General features: G+C 38.6%; 2 long non-coding RNA genes across 3 annotated transcripts; one reads left to right on the plus strand and one right to left on the minus strand.

Moving 5' to 3' along the window:
- Positions 1-14,803: 14,803 nt before the first annotated feature.
- Positions 14,804-17,785, minus strand: LOC131017729 (uncharacterized). Of its 2 annotated transcripts, none has more exons than XR_009099829.1 (2): positions 17,255-17,785; positions 14,804-15,123 (listed from the first exon to the last, which is right to left on the minus strand). It is a non-coding gene; the product is annotated as an uncharacterized LOC131017729 (long non-coding RNA). The 2 variants fall into 2 exon arrangements; XR_009099830.1 differs by lacking the exon at positions 17,255-17,785 and adding an exon at positions 15,729-15,799.
- LOC131017631 (uncharacterized) lies at positions 16,164-17,170 on the plus strand. Its single transcript, XR_009099715.1, has 2 exons — positions 16,164-16,723; positions 16,982-17,170. It is a non-coding gene; the product is annotated as an uncharacterized LOC131017631 (long non-coding RNA).
- Positions 17,786-19,864: the final 2,079 nt, after the last annotated feature.

The following is a 19,864-nucleotide window of genomic DNA, read 5'->3' on the forward strand; positions in this document are numbered from 1 at the left end:
ACGAGCATAATAGTGATAATAATGTATAATATTTTTATAGATTATATAGTTTTAAATAACACAATTATCCTTAAATTAATTATAGATGGAAGAATATAACAAGCTAATCAACTTTTGTAAAAACAAATTCTTTCATAATGTAAACATATATCTATATATATTATTAAAAAAAACTCAAAATTTGGGAGGGGGCTTCAGCCCCCCCCCCCCTAGCCCCCCGGCTACGCCCCTGCTTCTAGTTGTAATTATAAAAGTTACTCCCTGCTCTCTCCATCCACAGAAAAATTGTCGCTTCTATTAATATTTATAAATGTTTCACATGATTCTACTCACATTTAAACTAAAATCTTACTCATTTACTAATTTCATTCACATTTTATTAAAACACGTCTCTTTCACAATGTCACAGGGTATATAATTATTTTTTATCATTTAATTTCACTTTTATTAGCTAATAATAAGTTGATAAATTTAAAGTCATAATATATATACTTTTTTAAAAAATTAATGTTTTGAAATAAAAATTAAATACTATAATTCATGTATTATAATAAATTTTATTTTTATAATTTTTTTTAAATATTAAATATAAAGACGAGACATAATAACACACATAAAATTGTGGGACACGATCTCATCCCCAACTTCTCATATGTTAGAGCATAGATTAGTAGCTACACCTAATACTCAACTGATAGATTGTAGTTAGTGGGTATACCCAACCTTCAATATATGCGCACCAGTTTACAGAAACAACAGAGCCCCAACTTCTCGTATGTCTAAAGGAATATTTAAATAAATATTTGTTGCGACGTTGAATAAATAAATCAAAAGATCCCCCATATCTTTAGGAAAATGAACTTCTCGTATGTCTAAAGGAATATTTAAATAAATATTTGTTGTTGAATAAATAAATCAAAAGATTCCTTAGAATCAACCCCCATATCTTTAGGAAAATGATCTACTATGATAATATACAATGTCGCATTCTCAAATTTCATTATTTCAAAATCCCTCAAATTTCATGCATTTATAATGATTTATCATATATATTTTTCATATTTATTAATTAATTATCATATATATTCTCCATTATTTATTAATTAATTAACTATTATATTCCATATGAAAATTCATTAATCTTAATAAATATAATTAATAGTATATATATATATATATAATATTAACTTTACACATAATCTAAATAAATAAATTTTATTATATATTTTATCTCGATAAAAATTAGATTTACATATCTAACAAAAAAAAAATAGGGGTAATTACCTGTAAATCCATAACGTTTACACGAAATTGGTTTTTACTCCTATTTTAAAAAATATGCCTCTAAATACATAACCTTTCATTTTTGTCTCGTTTTTGTTCGGTGACCGGTTTTTTCTTACGCCGGCACCGAAAATGACATGGTGGCAGTCGGAATTATCACGGTGGCAGCCAGAATTGACATGGTGGCACATTTAGGACATGTGAAAAAAAAATAAAAAATAAAAAATAAAAAAACCTTCCACATCATCATCTTCCCCAATCTCCCCCACTCCCAAACCCTAACTTCTCCTCCCCCAATCGTCGGCGCCGCCTGCCGCCCCCTTCCCCTCCCCAGACCAGTCGGCCCTCCCCCTCCCCAAACCCCGTCAAGCTTTCAACGGCGAAATCGCCAGATTTCGGATTCACAACAGAGCTCGTCAACCAGAACAGAGCTCGCCTGCTATGCTACTCCTTCTGACGAGCTCCGTTCCGGCTGACAAGCTCTGTTGTGAATCCGAAATCTGGTGATTTCGCCGTTGAAAGCTTGACGGGGTCTGGGGAGGGGGCGGCAGGCGCCGCCAACGGTTGGGGGAGGGGAAGTTAGGGTGTATGAAAGGAACGGGTAGGTGAGTTATTTTTATGGACGGGTTATAAAAATAATTATTATTATAAGAAAAAAATAATTATCGATATAAAAAAATACAGTATAATGTTTTTCTTCATGTGGGTTATTACTAATTTTTATCACAATAATAATTACTTTGAATTATCCGGCCCAAACCCTCAACTCGAGCCCAAACCTGCTCCCCGGTCCTGACCTGACCCGATCCGGCCCGTCTCACATATGCATGCAATCTAATAGGAGAATTTATATTTTTTGTTATTTTAAGCGGTCCTCCAATTTTATATCATTTTTATTTTTAGTAAAATTGTTTTACATAATTTTATAAAAAAATGAAACTCTTATTTCACTTTAATCTATAATTTATAATCTATAATCTATAATATATTAAAAGGACAACTTTCGATTTCAAATTGATTTGATTGACAATTTTGTAAATTAGAGAAAAATTAAAGTCATAAGTTATGCAAAACTCAAATTAATACATTAACAAAATCAACCGTCAATATCGTGTATTTAATTATGTAAAAAAAAGCTGCTCATTAATAGCCCAAATAACCGGTTCGGATCCTCTGTACCACTTTTGTGTGCCACAATTAAAACTACAGTGTTTTAGTATTCTTCTAATTAATACACAAAATAGAGATATATTCACAACTCAACTATGGGCTCGGCTTCACGCTGAATATCAAATCTCTCTCTCTCTCTCTTTGAAAACTGCATCGGTTGGAAAAATTGAAAAGCTTCTGATAAATACTTCCATGTAAATATATTTAAAAGGTCAAAATTGTGAAATGGAAAATGGGTAAATTTTTGATAGATTTATCAAGTGGTTTGAAATATTAAAAAAGAAAATACATGAGTACTTCCTATTGAAATTTAAAAATTAATAACCCACACAAGTGCAAGTGACGCACACCACCTATTCGTCAAAATGCAGCAGAGACCCACACAAGTGCAAGTGACGCCGGAAGAGAGGGCCAAACGCAACTGCATCCAGGCCCAACCCCACACTATCCCGCCAGCAAATCAGCATGAATCGAAGTCAGCACTAACCATCTGACCGGGTCATCCAGAATAAAAGCAAGATGATCACTAACTGTTTGATTAAAGTCCCAGCGAGGAAAGACTTCTTGCTCACGTTTCCATTCGCACGTAGCTTCCACCCATAGCAACCATTGCGAAATCTAAAATAACCGAGCCACATAGCACCAAGATCCAAAGGACCAGAAGCCCAACATAATAACCATATTGATCGATTTCCAACAAGCAGTATTTGTCTTATTGAAATTAGACTTGGGCTCGATGCTACCGATCACAAGAAGAGAGAAGAAAATGCAGTATTCCTTAATAATTCGTTTAGATTCATCTGTGAGCCCACGGACATTCCAAACGAGAACATTCATTATGTGTGGAGGGGTTGTCCCCACAATTTTTAAATGATTTTTATATTAAAAAAATTAACTAAAAAATAGTAAAATTTTTTTTTTGGCTATCAAAGTGCCCATCACATCAGTGGTGGGCATGTCACGCTTGCCCACGGTGGGTAAGTGATCGATTCGGGATAAATTCCTCTAGTATTGCGTATTGGTTCAGACAATTGATCGAACACCTACTATTCACTTTCTCCCTTGGCAGTTGGTTCAAAAAAATTGGACCGCTTTTTTCTAGCATAGCCCATCTAAAAATGTATTTTATGTATAAATATTATGGTCCGGGCCGGGTTAGCCCGAAAAACCAGACCAAATTCTACATCTCATCTTACATTTAATTTGTCTAGCCCAATAGTATATCTAAAAGTAAAGGGTAATTTTATTCACAGCCTCCATTTTACTCACTATAGCCCTTCATATTAAATAATATTAAAAATATTTAAAAATTTATTATTTTATCCTCTTAATTATAACTTTTAAATTAAATATCACTTCTTTTTGCAGCTAATCCGTATAGCCCCTCCCAAGAAATAATTTGCAAAACCCCCAAGAAATAATCACATAACCTTCTCCCCTTCTTCCTAAATCCGCCTCCATCTCCTCCTATTCTGGCGAAGGTTGCCGCCGATTATACCATCATCGTCGTCGCCTCTCCTTCTGATATGCCCACCCAATCCCCTAACTTGGCCCTATTATGCTCTAGCCCATTAGCCCATTAGGTTTTTATTATTAGGTATAAATAATGTAATCTCTAAGTTTATTGAGTATGAAATGAATATTTTGGTTGATGTTTATCAAATCTCTCTCTTCTCTCTTAATTTCGGGAGTTTGAGCTACTCGAATTGCTCCACCGTTGATACAGATCGTATCAATTGGTGCTTTCATTGAGAGAATTCTCTCTTTGAATATCCCATTTTTATCACAAAAAAAAAAGAGATGTCAAGATCTGAAATATGTGCTGCCATGGAAGAGCTTCACACCTCTATCTACAGCTTGCAACCCTCCATTTACACCAATCTGCAGGCCACAAAACCGTTCCCTCTATCACCGACTACTGCTCCAGATCTCAGCCTGTTCCCACTCCCTTCCCCACCACTCCTTACTTCCCCATTCCTACATACAACTCACTCCACATCACATCTTCCCATTCGTCGTCTTAGCCCATCAGAAATCGAAGAGAAAAACAACCGAGGGCTTTGTTACAATTGTGACCAAACCTGGTCCGAGACCCATCGATGCCGCAGCAAATACTTGATTTTGTTTGGCACCGATGATGAGGATGACTTTGGCGAGCCTAAATCTCCAGATTTCATGGCTGGAGTTGAGGTTACTGTGGAGGATGCCACAAGTCGTTGCGCCTCTGAACATCCACCACCTTCGTCTCAGCCGCTGTCCTCTATCTCTTTTGTATCTCAAGACCCACCATCCGATCCCACAGCTATATCGCTTCATCCTTCACCAATCTTGACCACTCACAGCCATCCCCCGATTTTCTCACCGTCGGTAGCCTCCGCCACCACCGATGGTCCAACTTCACAACCTGACTCATTCCCATCTTCCCCTGCACCACCGATCACTCCTGCACCGCCCAGCCCAACAGATCGGCCCTTCACTGATGTTCCGTCCCAGCTGCCATCCAAAGCTATTCCACTTTACTCTGTTCTACATCCGCCCACTCTGCCACCTCCCGCAAGGATAGATCTCAGCTATTAACCCTGTATCACCCCTCCTCTTGTTTTTACAGAACTCAAATCACCATGAGCGCTACCACTGATAGTTCCCCAATGGTTGTTGCCGCTGCCGCCAATACCAACACCAACGTCAATACAACCTCCACCAGCCGAGCCACCCTCAGGCTTCCCGCCTTCACCTGCAATACCACCACCAATAACTCCTCCGGTGAGTCCTCCGCCAATCCCCTCCCCACTTAGTCAATCACCACCATCTCCGACCCTCCGTTGCCGCAACAAAATGTTACTCCTTCTGAATTATGGATACACTGACTTTGATTCACCGGGCAGTCCTATTCCAGCAATCGGCAATGAGGTGATTGTGGGTGAAACCCCGCCGATAATCTCAATTTCTCTACCACAAGCTAGGGTTTATCTTGACTTGTTTAATCAGCCGTTTGAGATTCACATTTGGCTTGGGTTTAAAAATGAAGAGCCCAACCCAATCTTGATATTTGGGCCCATTACGAGTGGCCCAAAAGCTTTGATTGTGGCTGCCCCCAGCCCAAGTGCAGAGGCCCGTCTCTGTCACTCTCTCCCAGTTTATAAAATTGGGATATTTCAACTGCCTCAAGCTGTGTCTGCACTATTAACCGCGCCACTTCACACTGTCAAAATCAAGGAGAAGGATTGTGGATGCAGTCGATTTTGGTTGCTCGTTGGTTTTGAGGATGAGATTGTGTCCGATGCTTTTGGACCCATATCAGTTGCTATTGCGGATGTTGTAATCGTGGGCGACGTCTCTAGCTTTTACCCTCTCATGGGCGTTTTCGCCGGTCAAGAAGTTCAGCTATGCGGTGAACCACCGCCGGATCTCTTGGGAATACCCAGTCGATTCCATACCACGCCGTATAAGTTTTTGAGGTTTGTTTGGATTATCTTTGTGCAGTTTTTCGGCTGGAACTTTTGTCGAGCACTTGGTGGGCATAGATTTATCAAGCTTTTAATTGGAAATCAGCCTTGGCTTTTATCAAGCATGTGGCGGGCAATTTCCACATTCTCGGGTAATGGAGAAAGGAAGTTTTTAAATGCTACTGGTGAAGTAAAATTAAATCGTGGGTGTTGTTATGCGGTATGCAGCATAGGAGTGGCGCCTTGCACATCCATTAATGGACCATCGCTCTCTGCTCGGTGGTCTTATTTAACTCGCAATGCAGCAAATTTTTGTTCTATGCTTGAGCATGAAGTCGGGATTGAGTCGATGGGTTCTGTTGTTTCACCTCCCTTGGGTGATTCAAGCTGTGAAGTGAAAGAGGAGGTTCGAGTTGCTGCTGATTACCGTGATTTTGATGAGCCAAAATCAAAAGTTAAAGCTATTACTCGAGAATCTCTCGACTTCACTAACATTCCTATTGAGAAGCTTCATACCGTCCTAATTATAGGACGTCCGAATATTGGGAAGTCAGCATTGTTTAACCGTTTGATTCGGAGGAGGGAGGCACTTGTTTACAACACCCCTAATGACCACGTTACACGTGATATAAGAGATGGAATTGCTAAATTGGGTGATTTGCGGTTTCGAGTTCTAGATTCAGTTGGCTTGGAGGTAGAGGCTTCTTCGGGTTCTGTTCTTGTTAGAACTGCTGCTATGACCGGATATGTGTTGTCAAAAGCCTATTTGTCACTTTTCTTGATCGATGCAAGAGATGGACTACAACCGTTAGATTTCGATGTTGGGAAGTGGCTAAGAAAGCTTATTTCGGCACCATTTTGTTATGTTTTCGCAATTAGTGGGGAATCACCGCCATTTTTCATAGCTTCACCTTGAGGACAAGGTGATTGTGAAGGAGTGGGGAATGATATGCCCACCCAATCCCCTAACTTGGCCCTATTATACTCTAGCCCATTAGCCCATTAGGTTTTTATTATTAGGTATAAATAATGTAATCTCTAAGTTTATTGAGTATGAAATGAATATTTTGGTTGATGTTTATCAAATCTCTCTCTTCTCTCTTAATTTCTGGAGTTTGAGCTACTCGAATTGCTCCACCGTTGATACAGATCGTATCACCTTCTCTCCTACTAACCATCTCTCTCTTTGAAACATTCGACCCTCAAATCTGCACACAAAGAGAATTAATTTGCGACTCACAATTGTTTGTTTCAAGGATACATTCTATCTCTTTTTTTCAAGAGAATAATAGCAGCATCTTTCCTGATGGCACTACACAAAGTAATTACATCATCTCTCTTGACTCCACTATGCCAAGTAATTACAAACTTTGACCATCATTTTCTCAATTATTGCTTTTGTATGAGAAAGCAGTGCAAATGAAACAGATGCATTAATGTTTTGAGCTTGTTAACCATCAGTCCATCATCAAATTGGAACCAAAAACATCCATCTCCCATTGAAACAACAACTACAAGAATATCTCAATTAAGTTATTTACTTTTTTGAATGAATGTAGAGAACGTCGTTGGACTAACACTCAATTTAAAGATAAACTAATTATAATGTTCACGGCGAATTAATTTGAAATCATTGCATGAACTTGATTATGGCTCATTGAAGATTTAAAAAAAAAAAGGAGAAAAAAGGAGTGCCCAAAACCTCCATGAATGAAAACAGATTCAAAAATTGAAGGCAACATGTTATCCTTCTTTCTTCTTCTTTCTTCTTCTTTCTTCTCCTGCCTAGTGGTGCCGCCCCCACTTCCTGAACTCTGATAACTGCATTCTAAATTAAGGGGGTGTATTAGTTCAAGATTTATCTAGATTTTAAAAGTCCGTGGATTTTAAAAGTCTATAGAATTCTCACGGATTCTTCATGATTTTGAATGAATTCTTGGTTGGATTTTTAATGAATTAGCAAGAATTTGACGTGATATTTTCGGACTTCAAATCCACAAACCCAGCGAGCGCGGGGATTGAACGAGCGATAGACAGGCACCCAGCGACCGCTGGACCCTAGCGGTCGCTGGATACCCAGCGAGCAACTGTTTGAATTGAATTTCTATTTTCAGTTTCTGAAATGGGATTAGTCGTTTTGTGATTTGGCGTTCATTAATTTGCTGGAGCATTAAAGTTGAAGAAACAGTGGCGCAGGAGCAAGATTCAATAAAGTTATTCTACTTTGTGCAGACTTTTGTTGTATTAATAGCCATCAAATGTTTGTCTTCTTGCGCAGGAGTAGTATTTAAGAAACAAATCAAGTAATAAAGTTTAACAACACTCAAGCCAGCGAGCGCTGGATTGCTGCATGTTACACCCAGCGAGCGTTGGGTGTCCAGCGAGCACTGGCTTCTTCAGCCGCGTTCGCTGGTACCCAGCTAGCGCTGGAAACTCTCAAGATTTGAATTCTCGTGGTTCGAGCTCGGATTTGTTCATGTGTATTTTTTTAATGAAATCCATGGAAATCAGTCCAATGTTAAAATCCATAGATTTTTAAATACACCCAAATTTTCATAGACTTTTAAAAGTCTTGAATAAATACACCAAGATTTTTATAGAGTTTCAAAAGTCTTGAACGAATACACCCAGCTTTTCATAGACTTTTAAAAGTCTTGAACGAATACACCCAAATTTTAAAAGTCTACAGAAATCTATTAAAATCCTTAACGAATACACCCCCCTAAAGTTGCACAGTTTTTTTTGGGGGGGAGGGGGGCTATATATTTTTTTAGGAAATGGGGGGCTGCGTAAATGTTTTGAAAATAGTAATTGTAAAATTTTAAAATGGCATTATAGGGGTAAATATGTACAGATGTATATATATTTTAACGAGGGGCTATAATGAGAGTTTAAGGGGCTATATTTAAAATTACCCAAAAGTAAATAAGAAATAAAATTCTTGTGGCCCGTTTATTTCGCAGGAATTATGATTTGAGAAAGTAACGTGATTCTAGTCTTCGATCTCGTTCATTTAACTTACCTTGCTTCCAACATTCCCAATAGTATTGTTCCTTCAGCTATATCAAAGCTTCAGTATCTTCAGACTTTCATTATTTATAGATCTGAGGTTCGTTTGCCCATGGAGATTTGGATGTTGCGACAATTAAGAAATCTTATTGCCTTCTCATTTCAACCCTTACCCTACCCAGACCCTGAATACAGCCCCCTTGAGAACGTGCGGGAACTTTCGCCGGCACCCGACTTCCTGTGCAGTAAACGAATGGTGGAAATGATTCCAAACATGAAAAAGCTGGGAATATGTTACTCCTTGCCATAGAGTTCTTAAAGGACTTGGTTGATAGAAATCTCATTCTAGTTGGTGAACTAGGGTCTACAGGAAACATCAAATTTGTCAAAATTCATGATTTGTTGAGGGATTTATGCTTGAACCAGAGCAAGAAAGATGGGTTCTATCATGTCACAGGGCAATCTAGTCCTCGAGGCATAAGTAGCCAACGCCGCATTGTTATACCCAGGAACGCACCATTGAAGAAAGTCCTTGACGACTTGCAGTCTATGCCACGTGCTCGTTCCATTATCAGTGAATATGGGAAAGTCCCGCGTATTAAGAATTCTGGGTTTCTTAGAACATTACATGCATGCAAGTTTCGTAACTTTTTGAAGATGTATGTTAACTAGCGCTACCTTGCTATTGAAGTTGATAGCATGAGGCCAATCTATACCTCATTTAATCGCTTTTGGAATCTGCACAGATTGTTTGTTTCTTGTAACGAGGAGAAGTTCACTCCACTTGGTGAGATTTGGAGAATGCCATAACTTAGGCATATTGAAATGAAAAGATGCTTTTATCTTCCAGAACCTTCGAGTGATGAGGTCGTCGTCATGGAGAATCTACTGGTGCTTCAGAGAGTAGAAAATTTCAAGTGCAGTGATGAGGTGGTTAAGAGAATTTCCAATATCAAAAAATTGGGGATGAAGTATTCTGGGAGAGGGAAAATCAAGCAAGATGATTATTATTGTCTGAACAATATCAAACGTCTGTGTAAATTGGAATATCCCTCTTCGTATTGTGTTGGAGTAGTGTTACAGCTTCTTTGTATGTGCTCACATTCCCCCAAAGCCTTAAGAAGTTGACTCTTGACATGAATGATTACTTTCAATGGGAAAAAATGTTTGAAAAGATAGGTGCATTGCCCCTTCTCGAGAAGTTCAAGTTGTGGAACGGATGCTTTGGGACAGGCAAGTGGGAAATGGTTGAAGGCCAGTTCCCTTCCCTCTAATACTTGGAATTGTCTTCGTGTCCTAGTTTGGAGCTTTGGATTGTGGAGTCGAACTCCATCTTTCCACGCCTTGAGAAGCTTCGTCTTTTTCATATGCAAGCGTTGAAGGAGATCCCGACTCAAATTGGAGACATACCGACGCTGCAAAAGATATGGATGTCCCATTTCATGTTCAAGTTGAGCTTCTGCGTAAGAACGAAGCAGTGCAGAACTTGGCTGGCCCCAACTTCGAAGTTATATGTGATATAGCTGGCTAGGTTTTACCACCATTATCTCTCTTTTTTTTGTGTTTGCTTATTTTTCTTTAATCTTCTTCCCTCTCTTCTCTTATCACCTCCCAACAAAGAGAGGGAGAGAGAGATGGTTCTCAACATGTCATCCAACGCCAATTCGTCGTTCATCTTGAATATCAACTTCTTAAGAGTGTGGGAAGGTAATCTTAGGCAGAGAAGCAGAATAAAATAAAAGAAAGTGTCTTGACTATGTTTTTTAAAGCATGTCTTGACTCGGTTTTGTTGACATATATTTCCTAGAATTTTCTTAACTATTGTATGACGTTGACTTTGTTATAAAAAAATTGGATAAAAACGTTAAACACAAGCGTGTTTACTTTTGAGAATTAGCTTAGAGAGATAAAAATAATACTTCCTTTGTCTTATTAATAATGGTCTACTTTTTATTTTTGACGACGATCCTATTGATAATGGCTTAATCTAACAGTAGAAATAATCAAGGCCTCTAATCCTCCTTAATTCTCATGCCAAACCTACTTTACACTCATGGTCATCACTTGCTTTACACCATAAACTTACTTTACTCATTATCCTTATAATTAGTCCCTACTTACTTTACACCCTAAACACTTCCTTTTTGATTCCTGCATTCAGATAAAGTGAGTCATTATCAACTAGAATTCGAGATAGATGGAGGTTTTTTCATTTAGACGTCTAATCATTCCTTCACATTTGAGAAGGTTAACCTTGAATATTTCTTATAGTGATATGGCCATCATTTGTTCATTACCTAATCTTCAAGTGCTTAAACTATAACAGAAAAGAGAGCTTGCAGCAAAAGTAAAGTGTATTTCATATTGATCAAAGGTTTACATCACACAACTAACACTTATATACTAGATACAAATCGGAAAGGAAATACACACACGCACCGCGCATGGTGCCAGCTCAGCATAACTAATCTAGATGCAGCTAGGCTTATTTAATAGTGGGTGCATGCAGCATGCATGACCCTTATTCTAATATTCTCAACAGGCCCCCTCAAGATGGAAGATAGATGCTCCCAAAACCCATCTTGACCATGATACTACGCAGAGCCGGCGCAGATAGTGCTTTAGTTAAGACATCCGCGAGCTGGAGTGTGTTCTTGACATGCAAAGGTTTCACCACCCCTTGCAAAAATTTGTCTCGAACTGTATGGAAATCGATCTCTATGTGTTTGGTACGTTCGTGGAACACAGGATTGCAGCAAATATAAACTGCTGCTTGATTATCACAATACAAAGGTGAAGCATTCCTTTGTTCAACTCCGAACTCAAGTAGCAGATTCCGAATCCACGTAACTTCGCAGCTTGCTTGTGCCATGGCCCTATACTCTGCTTCGGCTGAAGATCGAGATATGGTAGTTTGCTTTTTAGACTTCCAGGAGATCAAGGAGGAACCTAAAAACACCGCAAACCCAGTGACAGATCTTCTAGTAGTGGGGCAGTTACCCCAGTCCGCATCTGAGAAGGCAGATAGGCTTAAGGAAGAATTTTTATTAAAGAACAAGCCATGGCCTGCTGTGCCTTTTAAGAATTTAAGAACCCTTTCAGCTGCTTCCATATGCCCTTCACAAGGCTTAGCTACAAATTGACTCAGATTATGCACAACAAAGGTGATATCTGGTCGAGTGAGGCAGAGATATAACAACCGTCCAATGAGTCGTCTGTAACTAGTAGGATCTGATAATGGAGGTCCCTCGTCAAGTGCCAAATGCTTTCCAGATTCCATAGGAGTACTAGCTGGTCTGCAGTTTGTTAACCCTGCATCTTTGAGCAAATCAAGAACATACTTTCGTTGACATAGATATATACCGTTGTCATTGCGAGCAATCTCCAAACCAAGAAAATATGAAGGTTTTCCCAAATCCTTATATTTGAAAGTCTTGCCCAAGAAATCTTTAAAAGAAGTGACCAAGGCAGCATCATTACTAGCAAGTAGAATGTCATCTACATACACAATCAATCCCAAGAATTTATCACCATCCTTCTTATAAAAGAAAGAGTGATCACAAGCAGGCTGTACCATACCAAAACTGCTCAAAGCTTGAGAGAATTTCAAATACCATTGCCTCGAGGCTTGCTTGAGGCCATATAAAGATTTCTTCAACTTACAAACGGATCCATGAGGATAAGGATGGCCCCCTGCATCAAGTAAGCCAGGAGGCAACTCCATGTAGATATCCTCATCAAGATCACCATAAAGAAAAGCATTATTAATGTCTAGATGACAGAGATCCCAGCCATGAACAGCAGCCAAAGATAAGAGTACCTTGACTGTGACTAACTTCGCAACCGGAGAAAAAGTATCGAAGAAGTCAATCCCAGCCTGTTGGGTGTAACCCTTGGCAACAAGACGAGCCTTATATCGGTCTAAAGTACCATCAGCAAAGAACTTAGTGCGAAAGACCCATTTACAGCCAATGGCGATCTTATCAGCAGGTAACAATGTAATAAACCAAGTGTTGTTCTTGATGAGAGCTTCTAGCTCAGCTTGCATAGCTTTCCTCCACTCAGAGTACTTAGCAGCCTGGTGATATGATGAAGGCTCAGGGATAGATGATAAAGAGCAGATCAATCGAAAATAGGCTGAAGATAATTGGGAATATGAGATATACTTATGGAGTGGGTAAGGTGAAGCTAAGACAGCATTACACACATAGTCATTCAGATGAGATGGAGGCTTAATGACCCGACCAGATTTAGTGGTAGGGACCACAGGAGCAGGAGGAGTATTATGTGAAGAAGAGGATGAGGATGATGGCTCAATGACAGGCGCAGAATTGGGAGGTGAGGCAGGAGGAGAGTCTTGCATGATAGGTGAAGGAGGAGAAGAAGGCTGAGTAGGGAGAGGAACAGACTCGATGGGAAAAGTAAATTGAGGCTCAGGAAAAATAGAGGGAGATAAGTGAGAATAAGGGAAGATAGTTTCATGGAAAACAACATCCCTACTAATGGAGATTTGTTGTGTATCTAAGTGAAGAACTTTATAGCCTTTGTACCCCGGTGGATATCCCAAAAACACACATTTGGTAGCTCGTGGAGAGAATTTAGACCGATTTCTGTCAAGGGTAGAGGTGAAACATAAACATCCAAAGACCCGAAGATGACTATAGGAAGGAGATTTCCCAAACAAAACCTCAAAAGGAGTGCTATTGTGTGGCAGAACAGAAGAAGGTACACGATTTATGAGATAGGAAGCTGTGTGTACACAATCTCCCCAGAAAGAAACAGGTAAGTGTGACTGAAAGAGAAGACTACGAGCTACATTTAACAAATGCTTATGTTTTCTTTCAACACGAGCATTTTGTTGAGGTGTAGAGACACAAGAGTGATGAACTAAAGTCCCATGTTGTGCATATAACTCCCCCAACCCAAACTCAGGGCCATTATCACACCTAAGGATCTTTATGCGCTTCCCAAACTGAGTGACGACAGTATTGAAAAATTGGGTAAGAATGGCTTTGACATCCGACTTAAACTTCATGAGAAAAGTCCAAACAAAACGAGAACAATCATCAACTATAGTCAAAAAGTAAGTGTATCCTTGCACAGTGGGGGTTTGATATGGTCCCCAAATGTCACAATGAATAAGATCAAATACTTCCTGAGATACATGATGTGATTCAGGAAAGGACAGACGTTTTTGTTTGGCTAAAGGACAGATCTCACATAGAGTCTGTTTACAAGAAGGAATAGACAAAACTTTAGACAAAATTTGAAGTTTATGGAAAGATAAATGCCCTAGTCTACGGTGCCACACATCGGCTGACACTGCATGACAGGCAGAAAGGAGTAAAGATGGAGTGAGCTGAACTGGAGAAGAAGCTTCTAGCACATAGAGGTTGCCTACTCGGTTACCCTTCCCAATCACAGTCCCCTGTGAAGCTCCCTGAATCACAAAGGTATTGTGTGTAAAAATCACTGAGCAGTTAGATGATGTAGTGAGAGAGCTGACAGAAATGAGGTTGTAGGAGAAACTAGGAACACATAGCACAGATTTGAGTTGAAGAGAATGAGAGATAACAATTGTACCAATGCAAGTAACTTTGGCATTACTACCATTGGGCAGACTGACATGAATATTATTAGCAATGGAAGAATCACTAAACATTTTAGAGTCATTGCAGACATGGTGTGTAGCACCTGTGTCTAGCAACCAACAAGAGGAAGAAGATATAGAACAAACTAGAGGCTAAAGGGATACTGTACCACTGAATGGAGGAGAGACAGCAGCTGGAGCCGAAAATCTCCAAATTGAACTGTCACAGCCCGACCTAAGCTAGTGAATAGTTAAGTCGGGAAAAAGTGTGACTGAAAACAAAATAAGAAAATAAAAAGAAAAATAGATCTCAATAAAAATCACTAACCTGCTTAAACAATAATTTACCAAAATATTTGGTAATCATAAACAATCTTTTCTAAAACTCAAAAGCAGACAACTCGCAATACATAACGACAAGTTGTCTAAGTATCAGGTGACATAATTCTGTAAGCTATTAGTTTGAAATCTTTGCAACACATCAATAAAGTAAAACGCACTAAGCGTTGCAGCGGAATAGCTTAAGTGGATTACATGTATGAAGACATGGAATCCTGAGCCTAATTTAGTACTTATATATCAAAAGCTTTGCTCTGCTGACATCCATCTGCATCACAGCTTAACCTGCACATTTAGAAAACATATGCAGGGCTGAGTACTAAAAAGGTACTCAATGGTCACATGCCAAAATAACTTGAAAGCTTGCTCTTAGAGCTATATATTGAACTTGCCATCTCAAGCATCACACAAGAGTTTTATTTAAATAACTTGTGCACGCCAAAACTATAAAACTTCCATGTAATTATCATAAACTTCACATTCGTCTGCAGACATACTTCTTTGTACTCTACCATATCTGCAATGATAACTGTGTGCCGAGAAGGTGGCCACCTTCTACGGTTACTGACCGGCCGATGCGCTAAACCGGCTCACGGTCCTAGACCGGCCGATACGCTAAACCAGCTCACGGACCTAGACCGGCCGATACGCTAAACCGGCTCACGGTCTTAGGCCGACCGATATGCTAGATCGGCTCACGGTCCCTTGTGTACACTAATCCTGTCTAACATCTGGATAGAACAGGATCCGAATTCGATTAACTTCTGGTGCCAGATAGGTATCATACAAGCTCATAAAAGTTTTGGCAAGTCAATAACTTTAATATAACTTCATTCATGTAAACATCATGAAATAGTGTGCACTTCAGATTTTGAGTTTAGAAAGCCCACCTGATCGTGGTCTGACGACACAAGTAACTCTGAACTAATGCTTTACTTCTTTTTCCTTGTATTTGACCTTCAGTGTAAAATAACTGACTAATAAATAATGAGAAAATGACAGGGACTTGATTTATAAAGAATGCTTATGTTGGTTTTAAGATGATAGCTCTATTGAAATTATGGTATAAAGACTAGTTGCTATTTAGCAAACTTATCAACAAATACCAACATAGGCTTAAATTGCAATACTCATAACTCTAGCGTTAACCATAACTTTACTCACTCTAATTTAATAAATAGCTATTAATTGGAAATAATATAAATCTATTTTTCTCTTCTTTCAAGAATTTGATTCTATAATAATCTAGTGTCAAATTTATGCATAATTACATAGTGTAATAGCATAATTTAATTATAATGATCCTATAAGTCCAGGCTATTTAATAAATCAAACTAATTATTAGCTAATAGCTAATAATCCTTTAAACACATTTATAGGCTTAAGTTAAAATAACTTAGCTCACTTTAACTAAATTAAGGGGCCAATTAAATTAATAATAGTCCAATAATAAATTAAGGCTAACCAAAGCCACCACTCCATTAATCAATCCAAATACGTATAATAAGAAATGGGCCCAAATTATCAAAACCCATTAGAGTAAGTACAACTAATAAAACCCAAGCTTAAATTTTCTTTACCTCTAGCAGTACGTATAATCTCCTAAATCTGCCATTCTCTCTCTTTTCTCTCTACCGTCTCTCTCTCGCTCTCTCCTCCGGCAGATGTCGCCGGTCCTCCCCGCCTCCGGCGCGGCGAGGCCGGCCCTCTCCTTCCCCCTCCTTGTCTTTCTTCCCTATTTTATTCCCAATTTCTAAAATGTCTAAATCATAAAATCTAATTCTTAGGGTTTCTACCTCCCTTCTTCCCCTCTGAAATTCGTCTCCCCGGCGCGGCCTGCCTCCACCGCTGTCGTCTCTGTCGTGCTGCCGCCCCTCTAACTCAGGTAAGCCCCCTATTTCTCTCTTTTTTCTATCTCTGCCTCTCGATCTCTCTTTCTGCCCTCTGTCTGTATCACAGTCTCTATCTCTTTGTTAGCAGCCACCGCGGACTGGCATAGCGAGGGCAGCACCGGCGGTCGCAGCCGCCAGTCGCGCCTCCGCCGCGGTGGCTCGCGGCTGCTGCCGTTCCCCACCCCTGTTCTATCCCCTTTTTTGTCTCTTTCTATTCTATTTGTTTTTCTGACTTAAACTCTTGATTTCAGAAATCGATGCTCTTTGATGAACATCGCCGGCGGCAGGCGTCACCGGTCCGACGAGGCAGCCTTGGTTATACTGTGGCTGTTCGAATTTCATTCTTTTGTATATACTCAGTTATTAACTCCTCGTAAAACTAGAATTTCTTGTAAAAAAATATTCTAGATGCTAAAGAAAGTTGGTGTTATTGCTTGGTATATGCTTTAAGGATGTGTAGCTATTGTTTATATCTGTTGTTCTATTCATACTGAATGAATGGGCTGTAAATAAAGAAATACTACCTGCTTGTCAATCGAATTGCTTGTGAAAGATTGTTGGGGATGATAATGGGCGGCGTATGTGATTTGGCAGACTGGAGAATTGGTTTCGGTAGGGATTGAGGGAATATATATATATTTGTTTCAAGTCGGTTTAACAATAGCAGCAGCAGCTGCGTAAAAAGTGATATACTACGTGGTGGCTGAATACTTAATTAGGATTAGTAAACCTAATAACCTAATTAAAGGCTAATAACTAATCAGCTAAGGTTCGATTAATCCACATACTAACAAACCATTGGCCCAAATAACCACTGTTGGGCTCTTTTATTTTTTATAAAACTCTTGGCCCATTTACTATTGTTGGGCTTTTTCATAAATATTGAAAGTTAGTCCATCTCTTTCAACTTACAGGCTTCTAAAATAATATTAATAATATATATACTTTAGTGAAAATGCTGGGTGTTACATCCTCTCCCCCTTAAAAAAATTTCGTCCTCGAAATTTGCGTACCTAGTTGAACAACTTTAGGTGTTTCTTGTCTTCAAGCTCTCATGTTGCTTTCTGTTGCCCGTAATATCTCCGCAAGAAACACATCAATGCGATTGATTTATTCCTTAAATCCTATGTCTTTCAATTCAAGATAACTTCTGTTCTCTTTTGATAGATCTAGTCTGGCTAAGTATTATCTCATCCTGATGAATTACGTGTTTGAGGTCGAACACGTATTTTCTTAGTTGTGTTACATGGAATACATAATGAGCACTACTGAAACTCGGGGGTAGAGCTACTTTATATGCAACAAGACCTATCTTTTCTAAAATGTTACATGGTTCTTTAGATGTGGGCTTCAATCTTTCTTTCTTATCGAATCTGTGCACTCCTTTAGAATGCAGAGCTTTAAGGAAATCTCTATCCCCCAGTTTCAAAAATTTAACTCAAATCGACGAGTGTCTACATAAAATTTCTATCGATCTTCATCCTTCTTGAATAGTTGTTGAATTTGTTGGATAAGTGTAACCGTTTCTTCAACTGCATCAGATCCCAGCACCTTTTCTTCTACCTACCTCATCTCAATATAGTGAGGACTGACATTTCCTTACATAAAGTGCTTTATAGGTGTCAACAACTGTTGCCCGAAATTAGTATTCTAGGAAAACTCAATGGGTAGCAAAGCTTATTCCCAATTTGTTCCTCGATCTAATACAATAGTTCATATCACATCTTCCAGGGTCTAAATAGTTCTCTCAAAGTGACCATCTATTGTTTGTGAATGAAATATTGTTTCAAAATTTAGCTGAGTTATGAAAACTGAAAGATCATATGAAATATGGGTTGAGGTGTCAAAAAGGGTTATGAAACTTAGGCTGCAAGAACTGAATTATCCAACACACAAGTTGGAACTAGCAGCAATGATATTATGGAACAAAGTGTAAAATTTAGACAAATCACAAAAGTTTAAAATGCTTATTCGAGCAAAAGATCTAAATATGAGGCAAAAGATAGCTCGAATTAATAAAAGATTATGATTGTGAATAAATTATCATCCACGAAAAGCTAATAAAGTGTGGATGCTTTGAGTAGAAAAATTTAAGTTAACTAAGGAATTCTCCTTACCCATAAAGAAATTAAAATTCTCATCAAGGATTTTAAAAGGTTGGAATTAGAAGTGGTTCTACCACTGCAAACCATAGAAGCTGTAATTGCAATGTTGAAAAATTACGGGTAAGGAATAGAAGGGATTGATAATTACCAAGAAGCTCGATAATTACCAAGAAGCTCAGGGTAAAGCGCTCTTGTTTGAGAAAAGATTATGTATACTCAACAATGAAAAATTTAAGCTCATGTATGCTAGATATTGCATACCCACGAAACACTAAAATATATCAAGATCTCAAACAAAACTTTGGTGGAAAGAAATGGAAATGAAATATAGCTTTGGTTGTAGAAAAATGTTTGGCTTGCCAACAAGTAAAGGCACAACATCGAAAATCCTATGAGAAGTTATAGTCATTAGCTATGTCAACCTTATGAGGCGCATATCAAGATATGTCATAAAACTCTCGACCATATTCAGCCACGTCTTCTCCTCTTACTTTAAATTGCTAAATTACGTATCCTTTTTGCTGACGACGGCTTCTGAAAATATACTCTTCATAAAAGCTTCTATGAACTGGCCCCAAATAAGATTCTCTAATCGCTCGAGGGTATGTATCTTCTGCTTCGTCTCCCACTAAGAATCAGTCGATCCTTGTAGTTGAAATAACATACAAGAAGGCGCTCTTGATCATTGCATCTAAGGAAGCGAAACTCGCGAAACTCTACTATAAACAGGGGAATTTTGACGATAAAAAACTTCTGAAATTCTTCTTTCAAGTTGATGGGGACGAATAGTTCTCTAAAGTATTCACATAGTGAATGGCAGATTTTCATTTCTTCCTTGAGACATCATGCCGAGTAAATACACAAAATCCCCAAAATTGAGCTTTCGTCCCATCAATAAAGCAATCACTGCTAGTTAGCTATAAATCAACTAAGCTATAAAACTAATGCCCAAAAATTAAACCATCTAAGCAATTAAAGCTCAACGGCCTAGTAAATGACCACTTTGATCATTTCATATCATGGAAAAAT

Source organism: Salvia miltiorrhiza, chromosome 3, assembly GCF_028751815.1.
Source record: "Salvia miltiorrhiza cultivar Shanhuang (shh) chromosome 3, IMPLAD_Smil_shh, whole genome shotgun sequence".
Lineage (NCBI taxonomy): Eukaryota > Viridiplantae > Streptophyta > Magnoliopsida > Lamiales > Lamiaceae > Salvia > Salvia miltiorrhiza.